The following is a 21377-nucleotide window of genomic DNA, read 5'->3' as shown; positions in this document are numbered from 1 at the left end:
CAGATGTGAGCAATAATAAATCTTTGATATTTTAAGCCACTGAGATTTGGGTAGTTTGTTATGCAGTGGAGCTAATTGATACCAACCTCCCACAAGCTATGTAAGAAAGTTTTTATCAGAAAGCAAGGAGGGACACCTATGTGGCTCAGTTGGTTGGGCATCTGCTCTCAGCTCAGGTTATGATCCTGGGGGTCCTGGGATGGAGCCCTGCATGAGGCTCCCTGCTCAGTGGGGAGTCTGCTTCTCCCTCTCCCTCTGTCTGCTGCTCCACCTGCTTGTGCTGTCTCTCTGCCAAATAAATAAATAAAATCTCAAAAAAAACCCCTTAAGAAAATATGAACTTCTGAGAATAAGAAATTAAATGTAAGATGAGACAACATTATTAACAATATGCAGTCTCTTGAGTCACTTACTCTGGTTCACTTGTCAGTTGCCTTGTTGTGAGGACACTCACGCAGCCCTATGGAGAAGCCTATGTGGGGAGTGGACCTGAGACCTCCTCTAAATAGTCAGCACTGGTTTGCCAACCATGTGAATAAGCCCCCTTGGAAGTGATCCTCCAGCCTTTAGATGGTGGCTTTTGGACAAGGTGCAAGGTGCAGTGACTTTTATGACCTACCCTCAGAGGTCATGCTCTCCCATTTCCTCAATGTCATGTTGGTCACACTGTCAGCCCTATTCAATGCGGAAGGAACTTTCAAGAATGTGATTGCCAGAGACTAAAATCATTGGGGGCCATCTTAGAATGAGATTCTTGCCCACTGAAAGACTTCTTCCAGTAAACAATAGTAGCTAACATTTATTCTTGAACTTGTTAGGTTGTGGACACTGTTGAACTGTGCTTTTCATGAATTAGTTCATAATCTTCCCAACAACCCTTGAGGTAGGTACTATTATCCTCATTTTATAGATGAGGAAACTCTTCAACTAAGAGTTTAAGTCATGTTTGAAATGTCAATTTCTCAGTATGTAGAAAACCCAGGCTTGAAACTCACACAGTCTGGCTTCAGAAGCCACGCTCAGAAGCACTTCACTGTCCTATCCCTTGGTCATACTAAATTCAGCCACTACGGCTTGGTTTGCTATTGTTTTGTGGGAGTTGAAAAGGAAACATCAAGGATAAGAGGGAGCCAGGGAAATTGGGGTTGCTTGTTTGCAGCTGTGCTAAGAATAGCAACTCAAGAATCCAGAAGTTCCTGCTCCGGTGGAACGACAATGGTCTGCACTGTGACCGTCTCTACGCGTGGTGTCAGTGAGAGGGGCACCTGCTTCTCATTATGCACAGCAACAGCTCAGGATGCCTTCTGATGGTGTGCATCTACAGCAATCAAGCTACCAGGACATCTTTGGAAAAAGAATACAATAACCATTTCCCTTTAGGCAGACTTTCTAAGTTGATCTATTAACAGTTATCCAATTATCTGCTCTCCACTCTTCGCTCCCAGGGAGTGCAAGCAGGTGGGGGGCATCTCAAATACCTCTGTTTGATGAGTGCTGGTCCATAAATGATAAGTGAAAATGCAACCTGCTCAGAACGGCCCTGCTTGTACATTTGACCCTTGGCGAATGTTAACTTACACCACAAGAAAGCAACTGGATGTCCCAACAACTGTGCTTGTGGCCCTCAAAGCAGACCTGGGCTGGGGTACACCATTTGTTGACAGCTGAAGTTCTGCAAGAGGCCACCTGCAAAGTCAGGCCATCTCTCACCCCTGGAGCCCCCTATCAGGTTTTGGTGTCTCAAAAGATGCTGTGCTGCCAATCTTTGCAGGGGAAACCAACAGGGTTTGTCACAGAGAGGGTCCAGTGTGACTTGCAGGAGGGAGGTAGCTACAGAGACAACCTGGAGATGACAGTGAATGGACGCACTGCTATTTTTGCTGCTCTAACTTCATATTTCCTCTTTCCTTTTTTTCTCTTTGGCTCAGGAGATGATTTAACATGTGGCTCACAGATGACTCTTGTAGGGGCTCAGATAAACGATGAGAAGACAAATACCACCTGGGCACCTTTATACCATTCTGTGTGGGGGAGAGGGTGGAGCCAGATGAACTTTCCTCCACCTTCTTTATTTATGGAAGGCCTCACTCACTTTCCAACCAGAAGAGAGAGGGAGAGAGAAGGAGGGGCACTGGGATTATGTGTTCAGGGGGAGGAAATGGTATGTATGAGCAAGTGGGCTCCGGTAAACCACTCAGTATGAGCATGGTCACAGGAGCCCACCTCTCTCTTCCAAAAGCTTTTGGTGTGTGAGGTCTGATCAAGTGGTGATAACGGGAAACACAACATCTACATGGAGCCAGGCACTCTTCTAAGTGCAATATGTAGCAATCTTTTGAGGTAGGTGTGCTATTATTCCTATTTTACAGATGAGGAAAGTGAGTCATAGAGATTAAGGGACAGCCCAGATTTATCCAGGTGTAAGTGGAAAACCAGGCCTGCAATCCCAAGCAGTCTGCCTCTACAGCCTGTGTTCGTAACTACAATTCTCCACTGATTTTCAAAGCCGGGTGGGGTGGGGAGGCTCCTTGAGGCCACCTGGCTCAGGCTGTCCCTAATTTACTCCTCAACCACCTTTGGGATCTTTGCAATATGTGTGTCCCACCTCTAACACTAGTGACTTAACTTTTTTCTTCTAATAATTCACTGGGTTTACTTAAATACGTGTATCTTTTTTTTTTTAATACGTGTATCTTGAATAAAATCTTGATACTCAACGAGAGATGAAAAATCAGCATTCTATACCATAAAAATAGAAAGGAAATATAAAAATAAATTCCGTAAAAACAGTGTTACTAAATGTTAGCCAGATACTGCTGCCTCTAAGTCCTGAGCCCCCAGTGCCAGAGTTGGGGGATGACAAGAGAAGAGAAAGGGGAGTCATACTCAGTGGACTTGGCCCAGGAGCATGCTGTGTTCCTTCTGGGTGCAGATGCCGCCTTGCTTGCGTTTTGCACTTGGAGAAAGTGGGTTTAGGACAATGCTCCTTCTCACTACCAAGAAGGAGGAGATGGAGGCTCAGGGAACGGCTGTGACTGAGACCAGCACTCAGGACCCCCTCCTCAGGACTCAGCTGGCCCTCTACACTCATTTCTAGGCACATTTTCACACACCCCGCACCTACCAGGTTAATTCCGGAGCTAATTCATGTAATTTATATGTTGACAGTGACTCTGCCACCAAAGCTTGTCCTCTGCTTCAAATGCTTCTCAAGTTATTTTCAAACCTTGGCTGATTCAGCTGTCATCATCTGTTCTGGAGGGAGCCCCAGGCCACATGGGAATTTGGAATCAGGACTGCGAGATCTAGGGGTCTGCTGTACTGTGAGTCATTTCGCCTCCTTCTATCTGCCAATCCCTCTATACATTGAGGCTAACAGCATTTTCTCTATGGACCTCAGAGGGTTGTTGTTAGGATGCAAATGAGGTCATGGATTTAGAAACGCCCTGGTGGAAAACACAGCCCTGAATGTGCACACTAGCCTTCACCCCTCAACCCTCACTTATCTGGCTTCTGCAAGCCATGAGAACCATGAAGAAGGGGACGTGTGTTGGGACAAAAGAGATATCATAGATATCATAGTTGACTCATGCATTTGTAGGACATCTACCGATCCTGCTGCACAATGTGCCAGGGCCTAGCTGGGTACGAAAGACCTGGGATGGGATACCACGTGGACCTGATGTGAAGAGATTCACAGCTGAGAAAAGGCAAGTAACACAGTGTATGAAAGGATTGGGATTCCTCATGGTCCAGACCCTCAGCCTTCTTTAGACCCAAGTCCAGTGGGTTGGGTAAACTGTTTTCTCAAAAGACACAACTCCAGAGCTAACAGATGAGAAGGGAGCAGGGCGATTTCTGGAACAAGACTGCCTTGATGAAGAAAAGGGGCTGACTTGGAGGGAAGAGAAGAAAATAAAGCATCTGTGTGTAGAAGTGTGAGGTCACTTAGTAGAGGAGTGTAAATCCTACAAACTTCACGGACCCTTCAGTTTGTTGTTTTGTAGAATATAGTAATGAATAACCAATATTCATAATGACCTCCTGAGTTGGGGGCTTTGTATTTATTTGCTTGTCCCCTCTGCCTGGAATGCTCTTCCCCAGACCTCTGCTGGCCTGATTCCTCATCTGCTTCAGGCCTTTGCTCAAATGTTCTGAACTTCAGTGAGGCCCACCCTAGCCACCTGTCCTCAATTATGTCCCATCCCAGCTCTTGGAATGTTTCCTCCTTTTTTTTTTTTTTTTTTTTTGTAGCACTTAACCACCTTTGGACATAATATTTGTCATCTCTTTATATCTATCTATCTATCTATCTATCTATCTATCTATCTATCTCTATCATCCATCTACCTATCACCTATATGCCATCTGTCTTTCATTTATTATGTCTTTTGTTTGACTCCATCTCTGGAATATAACTTGCATGGGTGCAAGGGTGTTTGCTTTCTTCCCAGACAGAGCTCGTGACCTGAGCAGTAGTAGGCACCCAATATATGTCTGCTGGTTGACCTCCAACTCTGAGTTATCAAGGAAAAGTCAAACTGTAGTTCATATATTTTGAAAATAGGGCCCTTGTTGCACGCTTTCACCCTCGTCACCTGCTACCTTGTAAGGTGTCAGTGGATGCATCACTTCCGGTCCTGGTTACAGGACCTGACCCGCTCGCTGGTCCTCACATCACACAGCAAGCCGGGGTGGGCGCACAGAAACCACAGTCTTCTACTCAGCCTCCTCTCTCCTGGACTTCCCCTGAGGACCTCCCATGGAAGAGCTTCTGCAGAGAAACAGCTTTTTTTTTTTTTTTTTTTTTTTTTAGAAACAGCTTTTCTTCTTTCTTTCTTCTTTCTTTCTTTCTTTCTTTCTTTCTTTCTTTCTTTCTTTCTTTCTTTCTTTCTTTCTCTCTTTCTTTCTATTTCCTTTCTTTCTATTTCCTTTCTTTCTTTTCTTTCTTTCTGCCAGGTGCCCAATTTTCTTCTGGATTTCCCTATTTCTTCCTATTCTTTAGAAGTCCTTTAGAAGATATGTAAGTAGGCTCCCTACAGTATTACTGACATCAGGAGCAAAGACAATATAGTAAGTATGGCAATTTACTCGTCCACACTCATCCACTTAAAAAAAAAAAAACTATAATGGCAAAAGTTTCAGATTAGCAACCCCAAATGCCTGGCGTAACTAAAGTCCTTTTTAGGACTATCGTTGCTATAGCAACTTGAAGCCGATCTTGGTGGTCACTGTACCCAATTCTATTGAAGCTAAAAATTATCTTAGCCTTGTGCATAGGCTTGGCCAGCACAGTAAAGACTGGGTTCAGAAAATTAAAACTTTTTTAACCAGTGAAATTACTTGTACTGGAGCAAAAGAAACCTCTCAAATCTAAGTGTTTCTCTTCTTAAAAAAAAAAAAAGAGGCATAATTTGTAGGACATTAAAATAACAAAAGGGCTTTGAGAAAGGATTATGGGTTTCTGATGTTTCACCGCTAGAATAGATTTACCTTCCATCCGCCTGATGCTGTAATCTTGTGTTCTGAGGTAATGTTTTAGCTCTTTCTCTTCCCATAAATAAAGATCTCAACGATAGCACTTCATTCCTTCTCCGGGGCATTCCTTTAGAGTTTTTGCTCTCAGTCTTGTAAACCATTTCACCATGATGGCGTACAAATTGGATGCAGGACTTCTGTAGGGGGCAGGGAACTCATTACCAGAGGTTTTTATGGCTACAAGCTTCAAATGGAAAAATGTTGCAAGTCTGGAGAGTTTCAGTGGAGATTCTCTGCATCAGATGCTTTCCCTAGTTGAGAGGAAATACAAGTCCAAGTTCTCTTCTTGACCCAAAAGGCGCCTGGCCCTGGGACCTCCTTGCACACCCACTGGGGTAATTCTGCGTTCAGCAAGCAAGTGCCTGTTCACAGCCTGGCCCGCCTGCTAATCATGCGCGCCTCCTTCCCCCCTGGCAACCTCGGCCTGCCCGCTGGCCTACAACTCTCCAGGGCAAAATCTCTTTAAAAATTCACAGATATATCCCTCTCCATGCAAATCAACTGCAGAAACTACCCGGGCTTTGAATATCTTTTGAAACCGAAACAACTGTATGTAAATAAAGGGCTGTTATTTACCAACAAGAGGACAAAAGCCCCGGGCACCCCCTCAGCTCCAGGCCCCTGCAGGACTTCTCTCCCCGGCAACTTCATACTTATTAGCTTGATTGCCAACTTTGGTTTATTATTCACAAACTCACCCTGAGCCCGGCCTTTGAATGCGAAGAAAAAATGGTGTTTATGTTCCAGATTTTTTGCTTTATTCTCATGACTGAAGTAAATGATGAAGTATTTTCTGCCTCAACAGAGCCAGCAGGGAAGAAACACATGTTGTAATTATCTTAAATAAGCAGGCAATGGACACTGCTTCTGGAGCTACGTGGTAGGGGCCCCCGGAAAAAGTGGGGGACGCTGGGATGTCCACCATCTACACTCAGCCTTCCCCAAGTCCGCTTGCAAAATTATACCCAATTTAGGGACAGAAATGCGCTCTCCAGCCAGCAAAACGCATACTATTAATTGGATATTACTTTTTTTTTTTTTGTAAGATGAAAATCGATGAACATGTTTAAATGTTTTAAAAGAAAATCATTGTTTTTGAGCAACACAATGACAGGAGTAAACCTAAACTTTACTTAAAAGAAATTCCATTTAAAAGCCATCACGTAAACTCCTACGTATCTGAAACAAACACCTTGGGATCAAGGTTTTGATCAGGACAAACCCATCAGGCAATTACCAAAGCACAAATAGTATTCCATGGAGCATCTCTGCGATGATCTTAAATTCCGGTGTGTCTGATTTGGCATCTGGTTCCCAAATACAGTCAACTTCTTCCTTTGTACAAGGAACAAATCAAGTATGTCTCTGTTTTACTCTCAAAAGCATTTGTTATTGGGGTTTAGGCTTTAAAGAAACATTCTTATTAACCAATCTTCCCTATGGTCCTCCTGGAGGTTGGGAGGCTGGTAACTGTAGGCCTGAGTGGTGCTCCCAGTGGGCACTGTGAGCCCTCCCCTCCCCGGGGCTCCCTCTGGAGAGGGGTGGCAGATTTATTTCTCATCAGTTCTCCTCTACCGAGTGTGCTCCTTCCGTGTTCCTTCTCCCACTAATTAATGTGAGAATAGAGAATCAAAGAGGGTATCCCTCCAAAGAGTTGTTTTTGAAGAGTGACAAATTAATCCCCTCGGATATGCCTGGAGGCAGGCAAGATATCTTCTGTTTTGTTTTGCAAAATTCTGCAATTAGATGTGCAAAAGTTCCATTTTTAGTAAAGATTTTTGTTGACAAATTTCATCCACTTTAGAACACACACACACACAAGCACACACGTACCTGTTTCCAGAGAACAATGCCTCAGGGAATATATATATTTTTTGGACAATTGAAAAACTGTGCAAAGTTCCATTTTTTTGCCAGCTCTCCCCCTAACCGCCCCTCTCACCCCCCAGCAGCACCTACCAGAGTGCTCTGGGCCCCAAGACAGAGAGTGGGCTCGAAATTCCTCAGGGTGGTCACCACTTGAAGCTCAGAACTTGGACATCCCTTCCCTCATTGGAGCCCTAAAAGAACTGTGGGAGGTATTACTCTTACCCTCATTTTACAAATGAAGAAACAGAGCAGTAAATGATTTACTCGGGTCACCCAGACATTAAGTCAGTACTGGGGCTGAGTTTCAAACCCAGATGGTTTTACTACAAATCTTCTTCCCTCCAGCTTCTCCTGACTTCCTGAAGTCTTCATGGAAAGGAGAATGGGATCTAATGTGTGTAGGACTCCCAGCTTTACTGCAACCCTAATGAAATGAAGTCTGTGTCTCTCTTGCAACTCACAGATCAATCTATGAGGTGGAAGATAATTACAGGTCATGATTTAAAGTTTAGTATTTCATTTTCGCTGAATGCCCACAGAATTAGGACATTAGTTTCTCATAAACTAATCCCCTTAAATCAACTATGCTCTTAGTCACAAAGAAGCCTTGGAGGTAAGCTATAATCACATTGGCTAACCACTATCCACTGAGGTCTTTTGTTTTTTTTCCCCCCACTTAAAGCAGATGATTTACTTATTGAAATGTCACTGAAACTAGAACACCTTTCTCCCTTCTTTTTGACTATACTTTGAGCCAATCACCCTCCCTCTGCTCCTAGTACAGAAATTGGTGCTCATGGTATATAATTTGCTTTGTCTTGGTTTTTTGGGGGGGAGGGGGATGGTCAGTTCTTTAAATCACTTGACCAGACTGAATAAAATAACACCAGGATTTTTTTTTCTTTTTCAATCTACAAGATGGAAGGAAAACTGATATTTTCCTGCCTCACACCCCACACTGGGTGCTACTTTCTGGCACCCAATCTTCCCTGCCATGCTGGGTGGGAGGAGTTATGATTCTGATTCTTTTTCATGGATAAACCAACTGGGTCTCCCAGAGATTGAGAACCTCATCAGCAAGTGATGGAGGACTGCTGTGCCCTTGCATCCCTCCTCGCCCCAACAGCAAATTGAGAAATTCACCTGCGAGGCGCCTGAACAGAATATCCTTCTGGAAGCTTGGCTCTTCCAGTTGTGGAAGATTGGCACTATGTATAGTCACCAGTCCCTTTGTCAAGAGCGTTCTGAAGGTGGGACATCAAGAATGGAAATGCTCTACCCCTGGTCTCACTGCATTTACTTAGCAGTGGGGCCTGGATTCAAATTGAGGTTCTGTTCTTGCTAATCGTATACACTTGATACTGTATTTCTGTCAATTTCATTTAAACCAGCTTAAGTTGGGTAGCTCAAAGAATAGTGAGCTGATGGCTGAAGATGAGCTCTCTGTCCTCTGCATCTAGTACTGGACTCTGAAAAGGGAGATATCTGCAGATCTTCACCTGCTGCTAAATGCTCCATGTTAATTTTTTCTTGTTCTGTGAGTCTGATGAACGTTGGCTGAGTCCCCACTTGTCTGCAGGGCTCCCCTGACTGTTGGGCATTACGGATTTCTTCAAGTACATTGTTAGGCCCAGTTCTCTAGTCTTTAGGTTTTTAGTGTTTGTGTTTGGACAGCCTGTGAGAGGAAGCTGATGAGATGTTTAGCCAAAGACAGGACACTTTTCCAGGACTAAGATGCTAGAAACTCTGCCTAGCCTGGACCTCCAGGGACCACTGGCAATAGGACCAGAGCACTTCAGTTGCCCAATGGCTACTCTCTGCCATGCCTAGTTCAGGGAGAGGACAAATATGGGTTGATGGGATGGGGCCTGACAGTGCCAGGGACCATCCCTGGGGGTGTTTGTGCCCCATTTGGGCTCTCAGCTGGTTGTTGGTGTCAGCAGGATGGAGTTTGCAAGACCGAGAGGTGATCCAAGCTTCTGTTTGAAGCCTCCCTTTGTGGGCTTTCTCAGAGCTCACGGGGGTCCCCACAACTGGCTGGCTGCCTGGGCATACACACATTCTTTGTGGTCTGGCCCTCTTGGGCTGTGCAAATACCAAATATGATGGTTGAAAGGAGCTCTGGAACCCAGGTTTGATTCCTAGCCACTCTGTTGCTGTGTGACCTTGGACAAGTTACTTAACCTTTCTGCATCTTAGCTTTCTCATCTGTAAAATGGAGTTAATACTGCCAATCAGAAAAGGAATATGTGAGATCAAGTATCTAAAGTACTCAGTGCTTGGCACGTAGTAAGTGCTCAATAAGTGGTAGATTATTATTTTTATTAGCTGTGCATTTTGATTATACAGCTTAGAGAATATTAGGCTTAATATTATATATAAAGAGTACAGACACACACTAGAATAGGGATGAAACTTGAAAACATTATGTTAAGTGAAAGACATCAGACACAAAAGGTCACACATTGTATGATTCCATGAATATAAGATGTACAGAATAGGTGAAACTATAGAGACAGAAAGGAGATTAGAGGTTTCCAGAGGCTAGAGAAGTGAGTGGGAAGTGACTACTTAGTGGGTAGGGGCTTTCCTTTTGGATGGATGAAAATGTTCTGGAATTAGACAGTGGCAATAGTTGCGCTACATTGTGAATGTATTGAGTGCCACTCAATTCTATACTTTAAAATGGCCAACATGGTAATTGTTACGTATATTTTCCCACAGTTGAAAAAATTGTGTAGGGGCACCTGGGTGGCTCAGTCGGTTAAGTGTCTGCCTTTGGCTCAGGTCATGATCCTGGAGCCCTGGGATGAGCTCCACGCTGTGTCTCTGCCTCTCTCTCTCTCTCTCTCTCTCTCTCTCTCTCGGTCTCTATGAATAAATAAATAAAATATTTAAAAAAATGTATACAGGGCCCACTTCACACATCTCTGGATTCAATTCACTATTCTTTGAGATCACATATCCACCTTGACAGTCATAGAGGGAGGGTCAATCTGTGTAATCACTCTCATATAGGAATCAAAGACCTTCAATTTTTTTTAAAAGATATTTTATTTTATTTTATTTATTTATTTAAGATTTTATTTATTCATGAGAGACACACACAGAGAGAGGCAGAGACACAGGCAGAGGGAGAAGCAGGCTCCATGCAGGAAGCCTGACATGGGACTTGATCCCAGGTCTCCAGGATCATGCCCTGGGCTGAAGGCGGCGCTAAACCGCTGAGCCACCTGGGTTGCCCTATTTTATTTATTTTTGAGAGAGAGAGAAAGAGAGTGCATGCCAGCGAGTGGGAGTGGGGGAGGGACAGAGGGAGAGTGGGGGAGGGAGACAGGGAAGGAGAGGGACAAGCAATTCCCCACTGAGCATGGAGCCTGACATGGGGGAGGTGTGGAGAGGACTCCTTCTCTCTACCCTGAGATTGTGACCTGAGCCGAAATCAAGGGTTGGACGCTCAACCAACCCAGCCACCCAAAAGCCTTCAAATTTTAAGTAATGCTTTATAATTTACTCATATGAAACTCTATTTCTCACCATACTGTGAGGTTGGCAGCAAGAAATATTGTTCCCATTTTATGGATAACAAACTGGAGGATCAATGAGAGTAGGATTTGTTGTAGTTGTTACACGCATAACAGTGACATTTTCTGAGTTCTCAGAGCGAACAGGTGTCAGAGGCTGGACTCCAATCCTTTTCTTCTAGTTCTTGGATCTGGGCTTTTTAACCTCTCCACTTTGCATTATACATAGTTGTTGACAGTACATTTTATATTACACATTTATTTTTATGTTATTCATTTATAAATGGTACTGGGTTAATGTTTATTCTTGGCTGACTCACAGAGAAGGGCAGATTGCGTCTTTGTGGTGAGTTTGCATTTGGACTGGTGGCTTGCTTTTATTTAACTGAAAATTACTGCCTTCACTAGGGGCCATTAGCACATCAAAATGGTGTTTGTTGAGCCAGGAAAAGTGATACATTATGCTTGCATTATTCTTTGGTCCCCAAAGACTAATTGTTGGTTTGTGTTTTTAAACACCTTTCAAGTGCTAAGAGCCCCTAATGAGTTAAATTAACAAACCATTAGGGTTAAGAATAGTGGTGTGATGTGGGCACAGTGTTCCAATTATGGCGCTGGACACCAGGATGAGACGTGTATGCAAACACTCAATCTCCTCTATTTCTGATACTATTTGACACTTGACAAAGTGTTTCCTTTTTGTTGTCAACCCATATGTCAATCCTTGACGCAAGGAACTAAAATTGCCATTTTATATATGAGGACTTTGAGGATTTAGAGAAGTGTAGTAGTGGTACGCCAACTCAAAGCTCATGAGGAACATTTGGATGTAGATTTGGGCACCCAGGACTTCGGCATTATACTCAAGAGTTACAAAGTTAGTTGGGTTTGGGGTATACACAACACTTGCTGCATTATTACGAACTGCCCAGAGCCCACCTCAATATTGGCTTGAAGGTGACATCCCATGATTCCATCTACGGATCTGACTTACTTGCAGAGGCTAATTTCTTCATGCAACTCAGTGACCCAAGGGAGACTGGGTTAAGCACTGTAGGAAGCTGTTAAAAGAGATGTTTGGGGTGCCCCTAAAACCTGATGAAGTATTCAGCTAATTTCTCTGAGTGGATGGAAACCCAACCCTATTCCACAGAGATAAAGCAGTGACCACATTAGGGGCACCTGGAGACATTCTCTGAGTGGATATATTCCCAGGGGGCCTAGAATACCACTGTTTCGGGTTGATATTGTTAATCTCAGTTATCACCATCACATTAGCTTGCTCGGTATTGGGTGCTTAGCACATCATGCATTTATGATACTGAATCATCTCAACTGTTTTGTGGGTCAGTACTATTATTTTCCTATCTTGCAAAAGAAGGTATTGAAGTTCAGAGCAGTCGAGTGGCTTTCCTGAAGGCAGAGTGGCCACTGTTCATACTGTCCCTTGCCATACAAGATAGCCCAGCTCACCTCCCCTTTTGGGCTGTTCTAGCACCCTTGCTTGTCCTCATGATTCTGTCCAACTGAGCTCCAGACGTAGTAGACTTACCGTACCCTATCAAGCCAGGGCCAAAGCTAAGCTGAGATGGTCAGTGAGAATGAGTCAGAAGGAGGTTCAGGTCATTGACATGACCTAAATCAACCCAAGGCAGCCCTTGTATTTCAGGGCATTGGGGGAGAGGGGCCAGGATTCACTCAGAGTCAAAAGCCTCCATATTAGGGTATGTGTGTTTCCATTGTACTTAGCAAAATAAACCATCTGGCCCTGGTGGCAGTTTTCTAACCAAAGTCTAGCTCCCCAGATTCAACCTTAACATCACTATTAGTGGGGGCTGGTTGGTGCTAGGGGAATTTGGCTTCTTCTCAATATGTAATAATTGCCATTATCTTTCAATTACTTAACAAATAGCGAAGCATGGGGCTATGCTATTTCAAAAGAGTCTCCTGAGAGTACGGCTGGATATCTCCAAATGTTACCCAGAATTAGCTGAGAGAGGGCAGCCCTTTTAGTACTCACCCAGGGGGAAATGCATGCATTGTGTACTAATCACTCAAGGGGAGCCATGGCTGTTTGCCCTTTCACCTTAAGCTCTGACTTCCTACTAAGATCCAGTCAGCCCAGAAGAGATTTCAGTCAGGTCCCTTCTGCTGCTCTCAACCTAGCAGATCTACCAGAGTTTTGCAAAGATGGGGAAAAAAAAGTGAGAAGAAAAAAAAATCCATAAATTAAAGAGCAGAGCACCTGGCTGGCTCAGTCAGTAGAGCCTGTGACTCTTGATCTCAGTATTGTGAGTTTGAACCCCACATTGGGTGTAGAGATTCCTTAAAAATAAAATCTTAAAAAAATGAAGTAGTGAGGGGAAAGAATTTAAATTGTTTGGTGTTGTGCAGACCCAAACAAATAATCAAAACTGGATTGTAGGTCTCCCCCTCCTCCCTTTGGAATCATGGTGGCTACCTTCTATTTTGGGTTTGCCAATTAGCAAGTGTTGTTAAACCTTTACTAAGAAGATGCTTTGAGCAAATTAAACATTGCCTATTTTGTTGAGAAATACACTCTTTTACAGGGTAATTTTTATTATCTTAAACAAGCACTGTGTCTTATGAGGAAGTTGAACCCCAAAAAAGACCTTTTTGTGTTATATACAAAATTTGATTTAGATTTAATGGAGGACTGCAACTTTGAAAGGAGCTTTGGTTTTTCTGGTGGCATAAGAACTAAAATTAAATTTGGGTTTAACTAAAAATCCTCAATGCATAATAAGGATTAAATGTTAGGGATCTGTCTGCCCATGCAACTTTTGATTTCATTTTGATTGGCATCTCAACCACTCAGGGCAGAAGGCACCCTTTTAATTTTCAGGAGCATGGAGACCTCAGGTACTCGGCTTGCTAGCTTTGCGTGGGTCTTTATGCCGATAAGTGAATAGCTCGGCACTTCTTGCAGAATTAAGGACTAAAAAGTAAAGGGGAGAGGAGATTACCCTTCCAGAACCCTGATTCTCACTAAACCAAAGGCAAGCCCTTTGTAACTATTGATCAGGAAATAAATCCTCTTTATTATTCCACAGGGAAACCTCTTCTCCCTCTGCTTTTCTACAACTCTGCCCGCAGATACAAGGTTTATACTAACCTTGCATTTCTTCTCACAGATCTGTCGATTTGGAACTCTCTGACCTTAATTACTGAATTCCACCCTCCCCCTCCTCAAAACAGGAAGTGAAAATACCTCAGCTGGCAGGTTAAGCATTTCTGTCAAAGACCAAAAAAAGTTATAAACCATTTGTCCTTTTCAATTCACCCAGTAAGAAAAAGAGGGAGATACGGCAAGACTGGTCAGCCCATTGCAGCCCACATGCCTCACATTCAGTATCTTTAAACAATGTTTTTAATTCTATTCAAGAGGTAATGATGTAAGTGCTTCAGATTTTTTTTTAGTTAAAAATTAGAGATCATGACTCTAGTTGGGTTCTAAACACTTTTAGAGGAACTATAATTTTTCTTATTAATGCCTCACGTAGCAACACTCAACTTTGCTCAACTCACAAGTCTTTGCTCGTGGTTGCTGGTGATCAGCCACTGCAGAGGTGGTGGAGGGAGGGAGTGATGATTAGCGCATATGTTTATGTTATTTTAGTAGAAAATCCATGTGCCATTGGTAATGAATTGAAGGTTAAGTGACAATTTTTCTTTACAACCACTCTTGTCGAATAGTCTGTGAACTGAAAACTGGATTAACCTTTAATTACCCTCAACGATCTCTCAACCCCGAGACAACATTACCACTCCTACCAGTAGTATTTGCATATACAATTTAATGAGAGAAACATCTGTTTGCATATTCGCTATCATTAATACTATGCAGATGAATAGATATTCACAATGTGATAGGCATTCGTGCTGACGTCTCATTTTCTTTCTTCATTTCTAGTCTTTCTTCCTCCACCCACAGCTTCAGCTAGACTTGGATTAATTAGAATTAAGGGCTGTCTAGAGCCAACAGCCTTGTACAGGATGCACAAATGCAATGTGATCTGAATGCCTGCAAAGCCACATTTTATTCAACTGGGGAAAACACTGCTGGGTCCCACGAAATGCACACTTTATAGGCCTGTGTGTATTTATGTGTGGGTCTATGTACTTGTAACAAAACTATGTTTTTCTGTCTTTAAATAATTAAAAAAGAACCCTTTGTATGTCTATTTTCGGAAATGCTTGCTTTCCTACACAGCTTTCCTCTCTGATGGCTGTATCAAATGCTTCCTATATGGAGTTTGACAATTTTACTGCTGACAAAGCCCTTGGAGGCCAAGCCAATCAAACCTTTATTTTCCAGCCAGGCTAAGTGATTTGCCTGTAGTCGCCTTAGTGGTTAGTGATGGAGCTGAGTCTGGGGGGCCTGAGCCTCCAAACTTCAAGCCTAGTGGTTTTTTGACAGAATTGTGCTGCCTCTCTCTTTTTTTTTTTTTTTTGCCTCTCTATATGAATGAAGTTTCAAGACACAACAGCCAGAAAACCCAGTTTATATAGTTTCATAGAAATCCTATGTGGTTACCTCTTGAAGCCATTTTAAAGATATCCATATATGTATTACATATATAAAATGCATGCTATAAATACAACCTTTCTCAACAAGCATTGTATTTTGTACACATATATGTTGATTGTTGCATATGCAAGGCTTCGATTTTTGCACTGGTCCAAAGATAACGAAAGATTGCTTAAAGATTTTCAGGGCTTTAATTTCATGGTACATTTTTCAATATGTCTTTCAATCTGGAAAAAAAAAGTGCTGCTTCTTTATGCTTTTTAAAGTAAAAACCTCCCAGTTCTAACTCCATTTCACCCCTTCTGATCATAAGCCTTGAGCCAGGCACTGTCACCCTTATAACTTCCAGCTTCTCAGCATATGCCATGGAAATTATTTTACAGAGCTACTCCCCATGACTGTATTGTCTCATCAGAATGAAGAAAATTCTTGGCTTTCATTAGTGAATCTATCCTCATTAATTCAAACTAAATGATGGTGGTGGTGAAGGGGCAGCCAGATTAACTAGCGAATACTTTGAACCATAGAAATTTTTTATGGGAATGTACTATTCTTACTTCCATGGATGTTCGGTAATTAAAGCTGGGCTGTGTCTCCAAAGGTCCTTAGGGCACACGATTAAATCATTTGGTTTGTGATTTCATATCCATTATTTGGAGGCAAAGGTGTGTTATGAAACTATTGGAAGCAATTTGTTCTCTAAGCATTTCAACATTCTCCTTAAACCTTACCTCCTTATTTATATGCTCTTCAGTTACACTATCTATAAAATAGAACACATTTCTTGGAAAAAAAAAAAGGTAGAGCTTGTTCAGATAGCATCTGAGTTATTATCATTTCCAAATAAATAAGATTATTTGTAAACACATTCTCCAAATAGATATGGACATAGTGTGATCATTGGATTTAAAAAGTCACTTTTGAATACCTGATGTGAAGAGAGCACTGGGAATGAGCATTGGGAATGAGATTTCCATCTGAAGTCCAGTCCTTCTGTACAATCATTTTAGATGCTCCTGTCTCCTACTGCTGTCTGGCTAGTAATATTTACACACTAGGTGATGTGCATCCCTTCCAATTATCACTATAAATACTGTATGTGAATGCCTGACACAGCATAGGTGTTCAATACCAATAAACATTTGTTGGGTGGATGGATGGATTGATGGATGGATGGATGGATGTGACAGCATGAAACATCCTGACTCTGTTAGGTATTTCTAGAATCTAAAGGAGTAAGCTATTTTCAGTGACCTGAGTATGAATCCTAGTCATGGGGCAAAGTTTTGCAAACAGAGTTTTCACGATTCATGGCTTCTGGCAGTAGCTGCTCTATCATGTATCTTGAGGGCATCCAATATGGGTTCCTAATCACTCTAGAACTGCTTGGGTAGTAAAGTGTGCATACATGTGCATAGTGAAGAGATTTGTCAAGAATCTATGCAAAACTGCACTTAACAGATGATTCAAATCCACAAATTAGTTTCCAGCAACATGGTGGCCTATATATTTTTAAATTTATGCTGAAATTTATTTTTGTTATGATTTTATGTTAGATTTGACCTATGGGGGCTCTCATGTGTTTCTGGCTGTGTTCTAGACTCCAGGATCTACATGCTCTTGGGTGTGCTGATTTATGGGTCATAAATGTATTGACTCCAAGACCGGAGGGTGAAGATGCTAGGAGGGGCAGGGCTAGGTTTCCCCTGTGGGATGCTAAGGGCCCATTTGTCCATCCACTGGTTGTACAGGCTCCAGCTATAATTGCACTTCACCTCCTTCTGACCTAGTTAGGTCAGAACTCTTGGCAAGTGATCAGGCCTCCAGTTGCATTAGGAAGTGGATGCACATATGCCTTACTGAGTTGGACAAGAGGATCCCTGGGCGGGGGGCAGACCTTGGGTTTCCATGGGCCCATCAACTTTGGGGCATTTTATACCATCAACGATCCCTCAGGATGAGGGAAGAAAATATTAGATTAACATGTTTTGATCAAAGAGATAAAATAAGCATTACTAGTACTTATTATAATGGATTGAAATCAGTACATGTGCATAATCATAAATATACATATCTTGGGGATGATCAAATTCTTTTTTAGGGATGAAGATACATGACCAAAAAAGTCTGGAGACCTCTGGTCTATGAGAAGATGCATCACATTTGCCAGGACAACCAAGTGGGGCCCTTGCCTACTACTTTCCATCCATTTTCCCATCTACCTTTCGGGTCTCAGTGTGCTGTGTCCTTGTGTCCCTCAAGGCCTGCTCTCAATTTTGGATTCTCTTTCCTTCTGCTTAGTGAGTCTTTATTTTACTTTGTAAGCTGTTTCCTGTGTTTGTGGGACCTCGGGCCCTACCATCGGCTCCTCAAATCTCTATTAACAGCTTCTCAAGTTCATCACCCTTCTTGTCCTCCCAGTAGCCCGAGGGCAGAGATTGCTTCTCAGACTTTTGTGTGTGAATACTTGCAGAATGAAGGAAGAATGAAGCAAAAGTCAACCTCCAGGACAACGCTGCACCTTGTGACTCCTCTGGGTCACCAGGAGGGGTCGCTGTTGGCGCTTCCTGTGATGGGGAGAGCCGCGCATCCAGATCTTTTCTCCCACATGGTCTCTCCGAATTAGGCAGAGTGTAACCTCAGAGCCTCCTTCCACCGACCCCTTTTCTCACCCACTCACATGGGAAGGGGAGAGAGACTGAGCCAGAAGGCGAGCCAGAGCCTCTGACTGTGGTAGGATGTGTTCGTGCCTAGGATATCCTGGAAGATGAAGACTGGGAGCCCTGGGCTCATTCACGAGTCCATCCTTGTAGAGTGGATTCACAATGCTCCCGGAGGAATTGTTTGATGCTGACTTGCTTCTTCTTCCAGACCAGAGAGGCTGTTCTGGAACAAGCAGTGGAATATAAAAGGGACTATTGAAAACGTCAATGACTGAGAAACAGCAACCAACACCCATGAGCAGATTTTGTGAGGCATAAAATCACATCACTGCTTCTGAATGCGGCCGGGGCCAAGGGATTCATTTGGCTTCCCTTGGAAAACGGTATAGAAAAATGCACCGAAGGAGGCAAGAGCATTGTATTAACCATAATGTCAGAGAATGCGTTGCCATTTGCCTTGACAACTTCAGTTTGTAAAAGACAAGTAATTACGAAGGAGTTGGTGAAAATAAAAAAAAAAGAAAAAAGGTGGGGGTATAGAATGTCTCAGTCTCATCCTTTAAAATGGCTATTATTTTTTTTTTACTTTAATTCAAGGATATTTTTATACCTTAGTAATAAATTAACATTTCAAAAGTACTTTTACCTGCTGAGATGGTTCATTCCGCTAATGTGGGTAGCTCTGTGGACTCGAATAATTAGTGTAAATTGCCTTTGAATAACACAGAGCTGGGAACAACTCTAACTTGCTAGGGCTTAATGCCCCTTGCCTACAGGATGAAGAGTCCTTAATGGGGCCTGGAAAAACAACTAATACCTACAAATCAAAGGAGAAAAGCCGTTTTTGATGCATTTGTCTGAGAGTGTGAGTTTTAAACTAAATTGTTAACACTTCCTCCCTGCTGAGGGTCATGGATTAGCTAGGCTGGGAGATTCTTTGAGAATCTTTCACACTGACCAGGGGAGGTAGGGGGTTCCAAATACAAGTGTTTTCTTAACCCTAATCCCTACCTCCCTGACCAGGACAGCTCTGCATTTCCCTCTAATTAGGTGAAGAATTAGGAGGTGGATAAATGTGTTCAGGGATGAGGATAAAGTGATTAGTTCACTCCAGACCATGATCGCGATTTCTAGGCGCTACTTAGTTCCTTTCAAGATAATAACTTTTCTCTTTTTCACAAAAACGTATTCAAGCAAACCTCCAACATGTATTTATAAGCAATGATAATTACCTCTGGGCAAGCTTGGGGCAGCATATTGACAAACTATTTTTACTCTCTGCATTTGCTTAATTTTCATAACATTATTATCCTGTCGGGGACCGTCCAGAGCAGCTCCGAACCGGACCCAAGGAGTTTTATTATTTGTGCAGTCTGAACAAGATCTAATAACTTAACCCCTCCAAAATGTATTCACATTTAAATGATCCTTTCCGTGAAAGGGGGAAAGGGACACGTTGCTTAGGAGCTGTCTTCAGTAAGACTATTTTGACATTTTTCTGCATATGATTAGATACTACCCTGTATGCTGCTGCTGCTTCTTCTTCTTCGTCGTCGTCGTCTTCTTCTTCTTCTTCTTCGGAAGATCTTGCAGATATTCCTCACTGAAGTGTAATTTTAAACTTCAGACTGAATAAAGCACTTACTGCATAGCTCTGAACTTTGGTGGTATTAGCAAGCTTCATTGCTGACGAATATCCTAGGGCTACCTAGACCTCAAAATCAGTTAAAACAACACGGTAAAGCCAGATGGGGCCCCGCAAAGGAACGTGTCATCGTTTACACTCGGGCAATCGGTTCCAGAACTGTATACCCCACGTTGTCCTCTGCCTTTGCCAGGTGAGCTCACTTGGAGGCTGAACATCTTGCCCTCCGGTCTTACCCAGAAGGGGTCAGACCCACTGAGGATGGAACCTCAGGATAAAGAGAAGTGATGGCAACACCTAAGAAAATGTAATGTTCTTCTCCGTCCTTTCCAGGGGCGTTGGAGGGCCTGAGGCATTATTCCCCTGGGTCCTGTTGGAAGGGCTGGTGCCAGGCATCGATCCAATGGTGACCTTCCGAGACAACTTCTCCGTCTTTCATCCCTCTTGGACGTTCATCGCTGAGGACTACCAACGTACCAAGCAAACCAGAAGGGAAAGGTGCAAATGCAGATGCCGGCCTCCTGTCTCCAGGTTGGATTTCTGCGTGAGTCTCCGCTGGGCGGGAGTAGACACAGCCACGGCCTCTGGAAGGCCCATCGCATTATTATTATTTTAAGCCACTCTTCTTTGAAACTCCAGTAAGCTTTGCTTTCTCAGCCCTACAAATATCGTGGCCGGTTTAAGGTATGATGTCTGCATCATGCCCAATTACGCCATACAAGACAGATCACACTACATTAGCCAGGATTATGTTGCCTCTTGATCTTATCAGCTTTGTTTCCTAAACTACAAAAAGATCAGACACAGTGCTGGTTAGCAGTTTGGCTTAGACAATCTCCGCAGCCATCCATCACTGTCACTGGTTAGCAGGAGGCATTAGGCACAAAGCTCGGGGACAGGATGCAGCTGACGTGCTCTTCCCAAGCCAACTCTCTAATTTCACATTTAAACCAGCTCTTCGCACGCTTGCCCTTTCTTCCTACCGAAGCTTTCTTGTTCCTTCATAAGAGGAAATCTATACCCTTGGCCTTCCGAAATCTAATGCAGAACGTTGCGCAGCTCCATCGTGCGTTTGCTTGTTTTTAAATTCTTAACAACCGTAGACGAGACACAGAGCAAATGCATAAGGTTAAAATAGTCCTGAGCTAAAAAGAGGGTAGTAAGTCAGGAGCCTGAGAGAGAAGAGGCTAATTCATAGATTCAATCTGACCAACCCCATCTTCTGGATAAACCCTGGGCTCGCAATGAGAACTCTCTGCAGAAAGGATACAGCCAGGCTCCCAACTGGGGTTTAGCATCTTTTTTTTTTTTTTTTTTTTTTTTAAAAAAGCATCTTCTTTTTCTTCGAACTTGGGATTATTCCCAACTTGTCCCTTTCTGCTTTAAAGTCTGGCTCGCTTATTTATTTATTTATTTATTTATTTATTTATTTATTTATTTATTTATTTATTTTATATTTATTCATTCATTCATTCATTCATTCATTTATTTATATTTATTTATTTATTTTTAAAGTCTGACTCTCTTAAATACCCGCCCCCTCAAAGTTAGCTAGGACGTCTGGATTCGGATCCACTCTGAATCAG

Source organism: Canis lupus, chromosome 28 (genome assembly GCF_011100685.1).
Source record: "Canis lupus familiaris isolate Mischka breed German Shepherd chromosome 28, alternate assembly UU_Cfam_GSD_1.0, whole genome shotgun sequence".
Classification (NCBI taxonomy): domain Eukaryota; kingdom Metazoa; phylum Chordata; class Mammalia; order Carnivora; family Canidae; genus Canis; species Canis lupus.
Note: the sequence above shows the minus strand (reverse complement) of the source record.